We start from the raw sequence: 15,352 nt of genomic DNA, 5'->3' as shown, positions 1-15,352 counted from the left end.
GATAGCAAAACGACTTTTCTTACACATAGACACACACACACATATATATACCACCACCCAAATTTCAGGAGTCAATGCTCCTCTGTCTACATTATTATTTACAAATTTATTCATTTAATAACTTCATAAATTTAAAGCACTCATTTCCATAATTTCAGAAAATATGATATTTCAGTTTTTTTTATATAGCGAAGAGAATGCTTTTACGTGTCCCCTGGTTTAGATGTTTGGCCTGAGTATGCCAACTAAAACTTCAGCTTTTTTTCTTACTCCTTATCCTCATGAGAACCACTGTTAGGCATTTTTTCATGGGGGGAGGATATAGAACGCTATGATTCTCTCAATTACACTTTCCTCCTTATTCGCTTTGCTTCTTTCTGCGTAACTCGCAAGTCTATTAGTAGTTTCAACATGTAAGGATGTAGTGCTAATATATTGAGACTTATTGAGTCCTTTTATATTATTACACCTATACCTCGTTTTACACAAAAGATTCATAAAAAACGTGTAACTCAAAAAATTCACTTTTATACTGGAAAACTGTGCTAAACGAAAATCACTGTAAAAAAGCCCTTTTTGTCAGTTTTTAATAGGATCAATAACAAATATATTGAACAAAAAATATTTTCATGCTATAACATTTAATAAATTATAAGAATAATTTATTTTAATAGCAAAATAAATAAAAATATATATTATAAATTTTGTATTTTGTTTATAGATGGATATTAAAATTGGTTTCTAAAGATATAACCTTTCTTTTACTCTCTAGTTTTCTATTTTTTTTTGCATGGAATAATTTTGAAAATTAAAAAAGAATTTTTCTAGGTATAACTTAGCGACAAATGAATTAAAAGTGAAAATTCGTGTCATTTTTTATTGAAATTTTTTTTTTATCGACGCTCTGCAAAATTTTTGAAATTTTTTTCATGTCATTTCCATACAAAACTTTGATTGAAATGCGCTCTATATAAAAGACAATATTAAGAGCTAAAACTTCCAGAGAATTGTTCTTTTATCAATTTGGAACCATTTGAGCCCTTGGGAGCAAGAAAATCCAAAAATGTCCATATTAAGGACCACCCATATATATATATATATATATATATATATATATATATCTTTATATCTATATATATTTCTATCATAGACATGTCTACCAAGAATTCGTAACTGTAACATACATTTTGTAATGCTGTTTTTTGACAGTAAAACAATGAAAATATTATTGTAGTTATAAGCAAATTATAGTTTAGTGCTTATAATTTCGTGTAAATGCAAAATTAATAAATTTCGTTAAAGTTTTTATTTTCAAAACGGGGGATAGGTCTATGGCATAAGTACTATGACTAGTAAAGGTTAACATGAGAGCAAAACAGAGTTATCACATTATCTCAACAATGTCATCACCAACTATAATTATCTACTTAATTTTGTTTTGACACTGGACTCTATGCAGTTATATGAACTATGACACTTGAACCAAACATAAAACATTACATCATCTGCTATCATATTCTCTTATAACTAAGTATCATAACTTTGCAATAGAACACTCTGAGATGCTGATACAGAACATTAAAACAGAATAATATTCATCGTTAAATATGCAATTTAAATAAAAGCATTATTTTGTGTCAATGTTTATAAAATTTGCATACAGATAAACAATATATTGGTTTTTAATCGATTTCAGAGATCAAGGTAAAAGTATGTCAGTAGTGACGCTTCAGTATTGAATGACAGGTCAAAAGTTCGAGGCAATGTTCAGTAATAAAAATAGCTTAAACAATGAATGAAGAGTATTATTATTTATATTAAGTAAACGGGAAATTTAAAAATGGTTAAGTAAAAAAATGAAAAAAATTATATGAATGCGAATAGAATTTAATGGCAAAATGAAACACTGTTGCGTGTAAAATATTATCATATTTTTAACTTCCTGTAGGGCAAAGGTTATAGTAATCGCAAAAAAATCGAAAATGAAAATTTTTATATATCTTTACGTTTCAAAGGTTCCTGAATATTTTGGCATACCTTAGAAAAAATCGATGTATGTGTGTGTGTGTGTGTGTGTGTGTGTGTGTGTGTGTGTGTGTGTGTGCGGATACAAATTTTCGTCGGCGATTTCGGGAACACCGATAAACCGATTTGAATAATTCAAAAAACACTCGATTCGTATTGATAAGGAGACGTGCTGATTAGTTTTTGGCGAAGGCAGGTCTAGCCGTTCCGAAGATACGGGGCAAAAAGTGCCAAAAACGGTAACTCAGTTCTTAAGAGAACGGTACGTCCGATTTGAATAATTCAAAAAACATTTTACTTATATTGATAAGGTGAAGAACTGATCAAATTTTCATAAAGGCAGGTCTAGCGGTTTCGGAGATCTAATGAAAAAAGTAAAAAAAAATGCCACCTGGTGGTTAAAAATGATCATTAGACATATGCACATCAAATTATCAGATACTTTATAGAGATTTTTACAATAAGTATGAATTTTGTTTACATTCCTATGGGTTCCGTACCAATGTTTATCCGTTAGACGGCGACGCGGCGCTTACGCGCTTTGACATTTCGTCTCTATGCAGTTAAAGCAGTACGATTGCTTTGAAAAAAGTTCAGAATTTCCAAAATATGTCAAAATAAAGAAAACTTTTTTTTTTTCAAAAAAAATTTTGTTTTCAAAAAAAAATTTTTTTTTAAAGAAGTAATTTTTTGTCAAATTTATAGTTTCTCAAAAATCTAATTTTTTCGAAGTAAATTTTTTTCAAAAATGTTAATTGTTTTTAAAAAAATAATAATTTTTGGTACGGTAAGTTTCAGCAATTTGCCTTAAGGCACGATATGCCTTAATTGCCTTATGACAGAATTCTACTTACAGCTAGTTTATATATATTTTTTTTTAATAATTTTATTTGATCATCTATCTACAGGAGATATAAAATCAATTGCATGGCTTAGAATTTAACAAAGAAAGAAAAAGCTAAGATCTGCATCCAGTGATGCAGTTCTTTACAGTATGATATATAGATAGTTTATATTTTTCTACTCCAGTTTTGGTAAATTATAATGTAGAGTAAAGTTTTGAAAAATTGCAATACATTATATAATAACAACCGCAAAGCTCGTCCAACGTGCGAGGACTTGTATCAACGTGCAACAGACGCAACGAGTGTATTAAAAAAAAATGCGACTGTGTTGGGCACCAAGGCATCATACACATTCGAGGTCGTAGGCCATCCACCTATATAGGCATCCCTGCGGCCGACGTGTCGCGACGCGCGCCCGCGAATGAATTCTGTTTTCGTCAAGGTTACCAGACATAGACGCGCAGGATGTTGCCCCTTCGCAATAAGATCGGGGCTGGGAAAACAAGACGATGGTCGGCATGCACTTTGCCATGGGAAATTGATCTCTGTATTTTGTCAAGTCGATTTTCAGATTTAAATTATATCACAAAAATAAAACTCATAGTAGTGGTTTTCATAATGCACTGCGATTGAACATATACAATATAGGAGGGCAATATGTGCTCCTTTAATTCCTCGTTTGTTAATATATTAGTATAATATTCTTTTATGCAATTTCAGTGTTCAATAAATTTTACAAAATTATTTTTTTCTGTTGTTTTTTATAATAACCAAAATAATGATATATAGAAATCCGCCTGCGTAGGAGTAATCATGTCGGGTCATGTGATTTTTTTTACCATTCAAATTACAATCTGTCTTAGTGAAGATATTTAGTAATTGATATGTTACAATATATACTTTATTTAGAAAGATTGCCCAATGCTAATTCTTTCTGGCGTGGATATATGCTGTTACTATTTACTTATTACTATATAAAATACTTATATAGGAATAATCAGGAAAAAGGAAAACTTAAATATATGTCACTAGCATACAAAAATAATATTTTTTGATCAGAAAAGATTTATTTGGATATGGTGTGAATCGTTGCGAGTATTTATAAAAATTGACAAAATTAGAAATTATTTTATTAAAATAATTTCTAATTATTTATGTATCCTACAAAATAGTATCTGTATTTGTCAGTATATTTACCTAAAAGTTAAATAAAAAAAATGACCTTTAAGGGTTAAATTAGTTGAATTATTTGTGTTCGCTATTATATTCAAGATATAGAAATATTTTTGAGCATCCATCCAATATTAAAAAAAAATTAATAAAAAAAAATCAATATAATAGCATACGTTTCATGCCTTGATTTGACTCATCTTCAGTGCATACAAATAATCAAAACAAAACACAATAATGAGAACACTAATCAATATACACGGTTATATAACAAAAAGAAATAATAAAATAAAAGAAAGAAAACTAAATAAAATAAAAAATAGATTATAAAGGAATTTGTGATCACAAAATGGCAAACAACATAATCTGATCTTCTGTGTATTTTATTTAGGCTAGAACGATTTCACTAAATATAGTTAGCAATATATTTCCAAGTAAAAAAAATAACCCTTACCCGGCATAGCTGCATCAATAAATAAGTCATCACTGTTATAATAATTATAATACTATAATTTTTTTGGGTTGACATCTATAAAAAAACGTAGTTTGTTAGAAATTCATCACAACCGCTCATAGAAACCTTAAAATTCGCTGGTCAAATGTATAATAATAATAATGTTGAGACGTATTTTTATATTATTGTGCTGGCTATGGAGACAACTATCTTTTTTATTTATTTTATTTATTTATTTATTCATAAGCAAGCCGTAATCAATAATAATAGATATTATTTCAGGCTTTTGTCAAGTCTTATCTTCACGGTTTTAAGCTTTTGTACCGGAAAGCTCTAACCCCATGAAGAGGGCAAGTACAGGTTGGATCGCACTTACTTTTCACTTCAAAAACTAAAGTCCACGCGGTAACATGAGTAATAAATGAGTAATAATTATATACAAACTTCTATCAAATGAACCTTGTGACAAATCAGTTATTGTAATAAGAACTAGCAACAAATACATAAATTTAACCATTGAATCAGTGTTTTATACAGACCACAGTTGCAAAGTTTAAAATAAAAGTTGAAGGAGAAATTTTACAAATGCGTTTACAAATAAAAATAATTAACTGGTGCAAAAATATGTATGTAATAATCGTCAATCGATTTATATAATAGCCAGTGACAATGACAATGAAGACAATAATATGAATAGCAATTAAAATGACAGTAATAAGTTAATTTATAATTTGTAATTCCTGACTATTTAATTACTATTTTTTTTCATATAATAAGGGACGGTTTATTTTGGCAATTCATATTAAAGATATGAGTAGAAACGAGTTTTAGCAATTACTGATATTTAACCCTTTCTACTCGTGAATAGCGAGATTTACATGTATTTTGTCGCCGGAGCGGCGGCATTCGAGTGGAAAGGGTTAATTCACTTGACATTATAAATGTATCACATACAGTTATGAAGGATATAAAAGAGAATAGTTATAGATACAACGAAAAAACAGAAATAGTCAAAAATACTGCATAAGTTTTGTAAAATACATAATAGAGCATGATTTTTAGAATTAAAATAAGGATTTATTAGCTATCCGTGCAAAATATAGATTATTAATGATCGCACACACTAATCGAGCTCTCATTATTCCTTATTAGGTATATAAAATTCAAAATGTGACGGTCTTATTAAAGAAGATGTATTAAATAGAGACGTGAAAAACTCTACTCCGATTTTAAACGATGCCGATTTTTTGTGAAAACAAAGATGATGCGATATATTACATGTTCGGAATCCAATTTAAAAACAATAGACGATTATTAAATATGTAAAACCCTGATTTGCACTATGTTCGTTAACTGTATTTGTGTGCGTCGGTATCCCTTCTACTCGTCAGATCATTGAGGCGTTGCAAGTCGGTGTTTCCCCACCAGGCACCAGATACTAAGCATGCAGTCTATCGTTCGACATCACCACGCGAGTACAGTTTGCTATTAAGTCTCAAGTAATTAGCATCGCGGATCGAGGATCGCCAGTTATTTAAATATTACGATATTACATGGTCTTGTGCAATATTACATTGTGTGGAAATAATTAAAACGTTCAAGTGAAATTAACATTTAAAATTATTTTTATATAAATTTTGTGTTCTGTGTGTGACATTGTGCACTGTCGTTGATAAACGACAAATTAAGTGAGTTTTGTAGAAATTCTACGAGTGCGTCACACATTGGCTATTTATTTGGAAAACGTTAAATTAAAACCTTTAAAAATTGGTGAGTACTAAAAATAGTTGATCATCGTCATAGCGTAGCACATAGGTATTATGTGCTGTTGTTAGTTAATTCGTAGAGTTGTTTTCCCAGTAGGGACGCACGTGTGCCGCGAGCGCACACATTCTGTGACGCGCATGACGCCAATATACTCGTAATATATGTACTATCGTAGTAAACAAGATTTAATTGCTGTTTCAATGTTAAACGCAGTGATGATCGCTGCAACTTGACGCGTTTATTTCAATGACTTTATTAAATAACATGACTACCGAACACGTTTCATGTCGACGCATCGTGATCTCGAACATTTCAATTATCCGTAACGACCGTCTTAAAAATCACATCCAGCGTTATTCTTATTCATCATACCTGAGTTGCGGATTTATATTATCTAGCAATTATTTCTTTCTCTTCAACGGATGTTACAGTTAGACGAGTAACTGTGTGCTATGTTACCAAATTTAAACATCCAAAGTCATCGGTACGCGTGCTTAACAATATCAAATCGAGGTCGTCACAAAATACGTTAGATTTCGAATGTAATTAATTCTAATTTTTAAATTAATCTGCTGTATATTTTGACCTGTGGATTATGTCCGTGAAATGTCCTACTTATGCCCTTCGTGATAAAAAATACTAGCACACACTTTACATTTTTTCTATGAAAAGTTCTAATATTTGTTGAATGCCAATCTAGTTGGCAAAATTACCATTACACATCGCATGAGTCATTTTATCAGGAAAACCACATGACGGTGAATGCGCAGCGCCAAAAAGCACAAGTACAAGTTATGGATGTTTCTGAGCTTTGTGGAAATAGATTTTCCAAAGCAATTTTCAATTACTATTGCCAAAAATTTTCTAGAACAATATAGTCGATAATTATCGATCACGGAAGTGGTAACACATTTACATTTCGTATAGTTTAATTCGATCTATTTAAAATACGTTTTTGGGTCAAGGAACTTCGTAGCAAGTGTAAATTTCAAAATGTTATCAAACACGATATATGTTCTAGCAGACCACGTAACTTGATCTTGGAATATTTCGGGTAGCGAAAGTTCTCGTTTTGAAGAATAATAACTTGATTAGTTATTTGATGGAGGACATGATGCGGAAGTGAAATAAATAAATTTTATGGATTTTGTATTATTAGTATTATTTTTATGTTCTTCCGTGTTCAACTGCCAAGCTTGTAGTAATTTCATTGCCTTTGTACAACGACATATTTTAAAGAAATCCTTAGAATCAATTCCAATAAAGAGGTTTTCGTGGGTGACTTATTGATCCAAAGGTCGTGATAATTGCGACTTGCTCAGACTTGCTGAATATTAAGGCAGGAATTTTCCTAGATATTAGTCTTTTTAATTATTATAAGGAAGTAATCTTAAAAATGGGATAATACGCTTGGTGCATCGAACTTTCCGTGCAGACGTCAAGTTAACTTTGCTCTAGAAATCATACAAAATCAAAAGCAATAGTCGGTCTTCCATCATGAGCTGTCTGCGATTTCAATTCGTGCAATACTCTATGTTTTTGCACTTGACTAATAGCGGTTCTATGAAGTAATATAATAATACATAAAGTCAGAAACCATTCAAATCGCTTGTCCTTGTACAGAACAGTGAAGTATGCCAACGAATACACGCTCAGCCACGTGCGCATAGTGCTACGCCAGTTTGTATTCGTGTTTTGGCCTCATTATCTAATTTTAACTTATGTCATACTTTATATTATAGTTTGTAATGAAACCGTTGTGTTACATAATTTTAAAAGAGTGTTAGTATTAGTATCGTTCGAGTAACGCGCGCGATACAGGTAAAAAACGATAGACGAATGTGCCAAAAGCAATTCAAATCGAATTAATTTTGTAACGTGCAAGTGGGGAGACTTATTTCGTTGTCTGTAAGTTGACCTAAACTTCTGCAATTGAGTAATTTGAATAATACAATTTTTACTGTAAATACGAATACAGAGTATTTGCAAAATCGAAAATTCCATATAGTTTTCGAAATTCCCAAGCGAAATTGTCTTACCAGATAATTTAAAAATCACCAGAAAAAGAGAGCATTTAAAGATCGTTGCAAAAAATCATCTGAAGAAAAAATAGAGCATTTAAAAATTATTGCAAAAATTAATTGAAATTGTTAATGTAATCGTGCAGAATAACTAAATTATAAGCTTTAAATACTGAAAACAAACATTAAATTAAAAAAATGTATATTTTGTAATGTAATAATGCGAAATTTTCTTACCAGAAAAAAATAGAGCATTTAGAAAATACTGCAAAAATTCACCAAAGGAAAAAATGAGTATTTAAAAACTATTGCAAAAATTAGTTGAAACTGATATAGAATTATATCATGATAATTAAATTATATATATATATATATATATATATATATATATATATACTCTTTTGTATATATAGCGAACTTTCCCCAATATAGCACATATTACAATCGTTACAGTCAAGCCTATAAACCGAATCAGTAATTCTATCATCTGGTTAATATAAGATATACATTGTATTTATGAGTAGGGTAGTGCATAAAGAAAAAAATACATTATTATTTGAACATATAGGTTTGGAAAGAAAATTTAGTTAATAAACTTTACCATTATTTCGCATAAATAGTTGTTGATGTCTACTATAAAATATGTGCGCAAATATGTTTTTATTATTGTGTGGATGTTTTTCTCTTCGCCAATATACGCGGAGTAATTTTCAATTATGACCGTTTTTGCAAACGTATAACCTCGAGTTTATTTTAAATGTGGAATAATTTATTTAATCATTAGCTGAAAATCAATATTTCGACCTATATGCGACTCTAATAAGAAAGTCATAATTTCATGCAATCGTAACTGTATTGAGTAATGAATAAGTTCTTCCACAATATGGCATTGAGAGTTTGGTTACAAAAATAATTCTGTACACATCTGGATTAATAACTAAATGCTTGGAAATCCAGACTTACGTGACAGAATGATTTTTTTGCAAGATCGGAGTTGCAGATACAATACTTTGTATGGCTCATGAGAAGAATATGTGACATTTTGCATCAAAATAAAGCAAGCCTTCGAGGTTTCTGGTTTTAATTACAAATGGGAAAATACAAAACAATTGTTCATGACTATAATTTTCGGAATTTTCTCGCTACTACGCAGTGAGTGACATATTATTGGATGCTATTAACCGAAAATATACCGCGGCCATGCACATGCACGCGCATTGTTCGTCTCGCACAAATATGTCTTTCCTGCGAATTCTGTTGCAGAAATGCACTGAAACACATCTTTGTGTTTCGTTATGATTTATTACAAGATATTTACTTGCGCATAATAATAATGGTTAGCACGTATGTGTTCTTAATGCGCAACATACAGACTTTGGTCTGACGTAATAATGAGTTGTTTTGATCAACAAGACTCCTGGGCTAAACGCGCACTCATCGGAAAATTTCATTCTTATATTTTATAGTTCACAATAATAAGAGATACAAGAAAACAATTAAACGATTACGGAATATCGACGTGAAATCGGTATCACGACAGATAAACAACGACGACAAAGTGAATCATTTATTCGGAAGTTAAATGAAGACTCCATTCTACTCTCCTCTCCATTCTAATTTTTTTTTTTTCTATTCTAACTTATTTTTTTTATCTTTTTTCGTGTAAAAATATCTTATAAAATTTCATTGTATCTTGACTGCTAGGAAAAAAAAACAAAAATAAATATCAATTCATAAAAATTAAAATATTATAGACATCAGGTTTTTTTTACATTCATAAAAATTAAAATATTATAAGACATCAGGTTTTTGTTATGACTTTATTATATAGACCTTATACTACATGGACTGCAAGTCGAGCGCAAAATAAGTGAACAAAGATAGAAGAGAACTGTGACGTCACTTAATGAACGAGCATTGCCGACAATCGTGGAATACTTCCGATTGATAAATGTCGTATGTCATACGTCTATTATCATATAGCAATCAACGTGATTCATGGGATTAGTATCATTGTATTGACAAATACATAAAAATTGATTAAAAAATTATATTTCATGAAATACAAAATTGATTAAAATGTGATTAAAAAATTTGTTATAAAAAATGTGATGCACTATATACACTAAGTTGATAATGTAATGAAGGGGATAAAATTAACTTTACAATGAGCCATGTCAGACATATACGAGGTCTGTTCAAAAAGTTTTCGTAATTTTCGTTTTTTCAAAAAAATATTTATTTATTCGTCTACATTAATGTGGTCCCCTTCAAAGTAGTCCCCCCCAGATATAAGACACTTATGCCAGCGTTTTTTCCAATTTTCGAAGCACCCTTGATATTCACTTTTTGATATGTCCTTGATATGAAACCGCCGTCCTTTCATGGGTCTCTTCAACTTTGGGAATAGGAAAAAGTCACACGGAGCCATATCTGGTGAATTTTTGCACTTTGCAACACTTTTTTTTTCATTTTTTACGCAAAATTTAATACAAATTCTTTGACTTTTTCAATTCTTCCATTGTAAAAATCGCCGAGCTCAGAAAAACACGTCGAACCTTAGCGACTACCACAGACAAAGTAAACAGTGAATATAGCTGAAAATTTCATCATACTTTAGGGGCATGTATACCAACACAATAAAAAAAAAATTTGACAATCAGACACTCCAGACCCGCGAAATTTAATTATTAGTAATTCCGGGTACTTTTTGAACAGACCATGTATATCTGACATACGCGCTTTGGTGATGGAGATAAAAAGTTTAAGGCCATGTCAGTCGTATATGTGTGACATGAAAAATAGCGTTTTCCAGGAATTTTGTCAAAAAAGAATTGTCTTTGATACATTAAGTTTCCTTGATACACTTTTAACTAAATTATCTGATAAAGTTACCATGCCTCATGTGAAAATTTTTCTTATCCTATCGTGGCAATTAACGTCTTAAAGAATTTTTTATCTGTACGAAATGTCGCGCGTACTCGAGATAGTCAACAACACAAATTAAACTTGTAATATTGCATAATATGATGTGTGCCTCTGCTAAATTACGCTACTCTGTGTTTATCGGTTTGTAATATGCCATAAGTATTACATCATTCATCCATTCACGATGGGATTTCCCAAACTGAAATCTGCATTATTAGAAAATTAACTTGGAATTTGATAATAGCAAATGATTACACTATATGATATTGTAATTGGCTCCCTCGTGGCCTAGTAGTTAGAGCTATGGACATGGAATCGGAGGTTCCAGACTCGATACTCGGGCAGGGGGCAGCTTGATATAAAGCAGTGGCATAGGTTTTTACTTGAAAATATAGATAGCAATATGTTCATTAGATATCAATAGAAATTCATCATTATTATAGATATTGTGATGATAAATTCAACAATAGGATAACTGAGCCATTTGTAAAAAAAACAAGTCTTTTAAGAAGTCTGCACTACAGCTCGTTATATGTAAAAAAAATATATTATACTATATACAAAAAAAATTATAATTAACTTTTCTACTGTTTTGAGTATTACATTACCATTCAAGTCATTCAAATTATACATTTTTAATACAGCAAGTTATAAAATATAATTTTGCAAGTTGAGCAATAAAAAATTAGCTATATACGAGTATATACATACACACATATATATATATATATATATATATATATACAGGGTGTCCCAGAACTTAACGCCAACCGAAACAGGGTGATTGGATTGGGTCTTGAAAAAAATATTTATATCTCACGTTGTTTGGAAATTATGAGCTTTTAAGTGCAAACTAGAGCTTTGGTGAAATTATCATAAATTTTCGGTTATTGTGGTTAATCTTTATTAATTTTGTTTATTTAAACTTTGGAACCTTAACCGTGAATAACATTTCTACAACCGTAGTATAAAATAATAACACATTGCACCAAGTTTTCAAGATTTAAGACTTTTTGTTGAAGTATGAATTTAAAAATTTTAAAATCAGTCGATTCTGTAATGCACTCTATTTTTTGAAAATATTACTGGAGTGTGTTGGCAAATTGCATCAAAAGTTGACGCATTTAATCAAGATTGTAAAATGGTAAAATACTCGATAATTTTATTATTGAAAAATTTCGAATATAAATAAAAACCTAATGTTAAACATCAAATTGTATTGCAGTTAATTTCATCATAAATTTTTTATAGATTTTACTTCTTATGACCTTCCTCAATAAAAATATCTCGGGGCTAAGTTTGAGAACCTCTGATACCTGAAATTGACCTAGACATTCCGCTGTGTAAACGCAATTTTTGCGTTATAAAACCTATTGACGATATAACTGCACTAAATAAATATTTTCATAACACAATTTAAAAACGTTGTTTGTGTTACAATTGCAACTCTGAATTATTTGCTTTTTTGTCATTGCGCATATTAAAATAATCTTTTTTATAATCCATTATAATTTTATTTGTGCCTTGTGCTATAATTAGATCAATTGACGACATGGTTAAAGATTGTATTTATATAATCAATAAGTTTTATATACACTTTATGCCTTCCGTCACATAAAGACGGATCCGTGAAGCCGTTAGAATACATTTACAATATATCCGCTCATATCGCCCGTATATTTCTCTTACTCTATTTAACATACATTTCAAGAACAGTTAATATTTGATGCACTTGAAATGTTTGACAAAAGGCTATATTTTGATTAACACGTTAATCGCCACGATATTAGAAAAAATCACATGGACCATGGTAACTTTAGAAATTTAGTTAAAATGATTAAGAAAACTTAATGTATCAAAGATTTTTTTTTGCCAAAATGGATAAAGAAAACTTAATGTATCAAAGATTTTTTTTTGCCAAAATGGATAAAGGAAAACTTAATGTATTAAAGAATATCCACAATTCCTGGAAAACGATGTTTTCATGGCCCTATATTAAAAACTTTTATTTCTTCTACCAAATTGGGTGTGTAAAACTGGCTCCTGTAGAATTTCTCAGCGTCAGACACATATACTGACATGGAGCTAAACGTGTTCATATGAATATAGCTATAAACAGCTATATATAACAATTGGTTTGTATTGAATAGTATTCAATTATTCATACTCTCAATTAAAATTTCTTTGCTAACAGTTCTACAATAACGCTTATTGCAACTTCCAAATATTCGTCTTTGCAATGACACAGTTATATTCAATGGTGAAAAGATTAAGACAAACTTAATTCCGTGTGGACTAGTTCTCAAATTCATGTTATAGAAAGTTGACGTCAATTACAACCAAAACATAGAATGAAAGTTTATAAATATTCAATAGAGACGTTGTTAATGAAATTTATAATTGATAAGGAACTGAATTTACTAAACAATGAATTGAAATTGTAATTCAACCGTTTGAGTGAAATTAAATTATAAATATTATATCACAAACTCAACAGGATGTTTTGTTAATGCCCTCGCATTAAAAATCTCTTAATCTCATAATCAGTGGAAATAAAAACTGTCTGCCACCCATGTTTGGTACGAAAGTACAATCTGAATAAATGGCAATTGAAAAACCGAGTGGTGATCTGCATTGCTTTTCCAGATGATTCCAGTCGTTAGGCTGCACAACTCGTCAGTTTTCCATTTGTCCCTAAGACCAAACTGTAATTCATCGCAAAACCATTGAATTATATTTAAAATTCGTTTATTGGCGGTTCCAGAGCGCAATTCTGTGTCAGTAGTGTGTTAAAGCAGAAAGGCAATAACCATGACATCCGAGATATAAGTGGAACTCCTAACGGTACTCTAAGCGCCTGTTCACAAGCACATCACCAACACAATGAAAAACGCAATGGGCTAACTGACCTACTATGCGAACACTGTTTTAAATCTCTCTCTGGTCCGATAGACCAAAGTTCTTCAGAGTTTCTTTCATAATACTATTTCAGATCAAATTCACAACTAATAGGTACAATCGGTCCTCCAATAGGTACAATAGGCGAAAAAACGAATGCAAAATGCTAAATCAATTAATTCAATATTTTGTGCTTAATTCCTTGCATTTTACGGCATCATTGAAACCCACACTTTTTTAGAACATTTCTGAACAACCATCAATCAATTCAAATCGCATCTAACGGTCGTACTAACCGTAATGTAATTTTAATAATGATAAATTTTATTATTAATTGTGCATGATGTTCTTTTTCGAGTTTTACGAATCGATTTATTGATGTATTTTCTTTGATTTTCAGATGTGTTAAGACAACACATGATGGTGGCGGAATTCGTCGCCAGACAGCAGAGTGCTTCCCCCGTGAACGGAGAGACCGCGCACAGCCACAACGCGGCCGGCAACATGACAGACTCGCACGGCCACTCGCACAGCCACAGCCACTCCCACATCCCAGTGGGCTACGTCCACGACGGAGGATCACCAGGATCCCCGGGCTCCGATTCCTTCAGCCACCAGAACGGACAATACGACATGGCCGCTCATCTCAAACGCAAAGAACTATTCTCACAGCGTAAACAACGCGAATTTATTCCCGATAACAAAAAGGACGACAGCTATTGGGATAGGCGGCGTCGCAACAACGAGGCGGGCCAAGAGGTCCCGTGAGAAGCGAAGATTTCAATGACATGATCTTAGAACACAACGTGTTGTAGAATTGAGCAAAGAAAACCACGTCCTCAAGGCACAATTAGATGCCATCAAAGATAAATATAACATATGCGGCGAAAGTGTGATCAGCGTCGACCAAGTTCTAGCCACACTGCCGTCCAACGAGCAAGTATTGAGTATAACAAACGCGCAAAATTGTCAAATGCCGCTAACGGTGGTGGCCAACCCTTCTCTACCCTCAAAGTCCAAGTCCAGCAGGTCCCACGCATCCAAACGCTGCCATGGGTTTTCAATCAACCAGTCCGGCGCTAAGTGTTATAAATCAAGCGCATACCGTGGGTAGAAAGCGAGCAAGAACTTTTTGTGACGTCTCCCGTCGCACATTATCCATACGAGGCCGCCTCCAGTGCCTTGAATCTGTCTCGAAGGGCTCCTTCGCCCTACGAGTTTGTCAAGTGGGTCAGGTGACGAGG

The 15,352-nt window shown here is 31.7% G+C and overlaps 1 pseudogene; it reads left to right on the top strand.

The window, feature by feature from the left end:
• Nucleotides 1-6,144: 6,144 nt before the first annotated feature.
• LOC113376182 lies at nucleotides 6,145-15,222 on the top strand (annotated as a pseudogene).
• The last annotated feature ends 130 nt before the right edge of the window (nucleotides 15,223-15,352 follow it).

Source organism: Ctenocephalides felis, unplaced genomic scaffold, assembly GCF_003426905.1.
Source record: "Ctenocephalides felis isolate EL2017-DRISC unplaced genomic scaffold, ASM342690v1 CF-g0.4_SCAFFOLD_01886, whole genome shotgun sequence".
In the NCBI taxonomy this organism is placed as follows: domain Eukaryota; kingdom Metazoa; phylum Arthropoda; class Insecta; order Siphonaptera; family Pulicidae; genus Ctenocephalides; species Ctenocephalides felis.
Note: the sequence above shows the minus strand (reverse complement) of the source record. Positions and strands in the feature narration are given on the sequence as shown.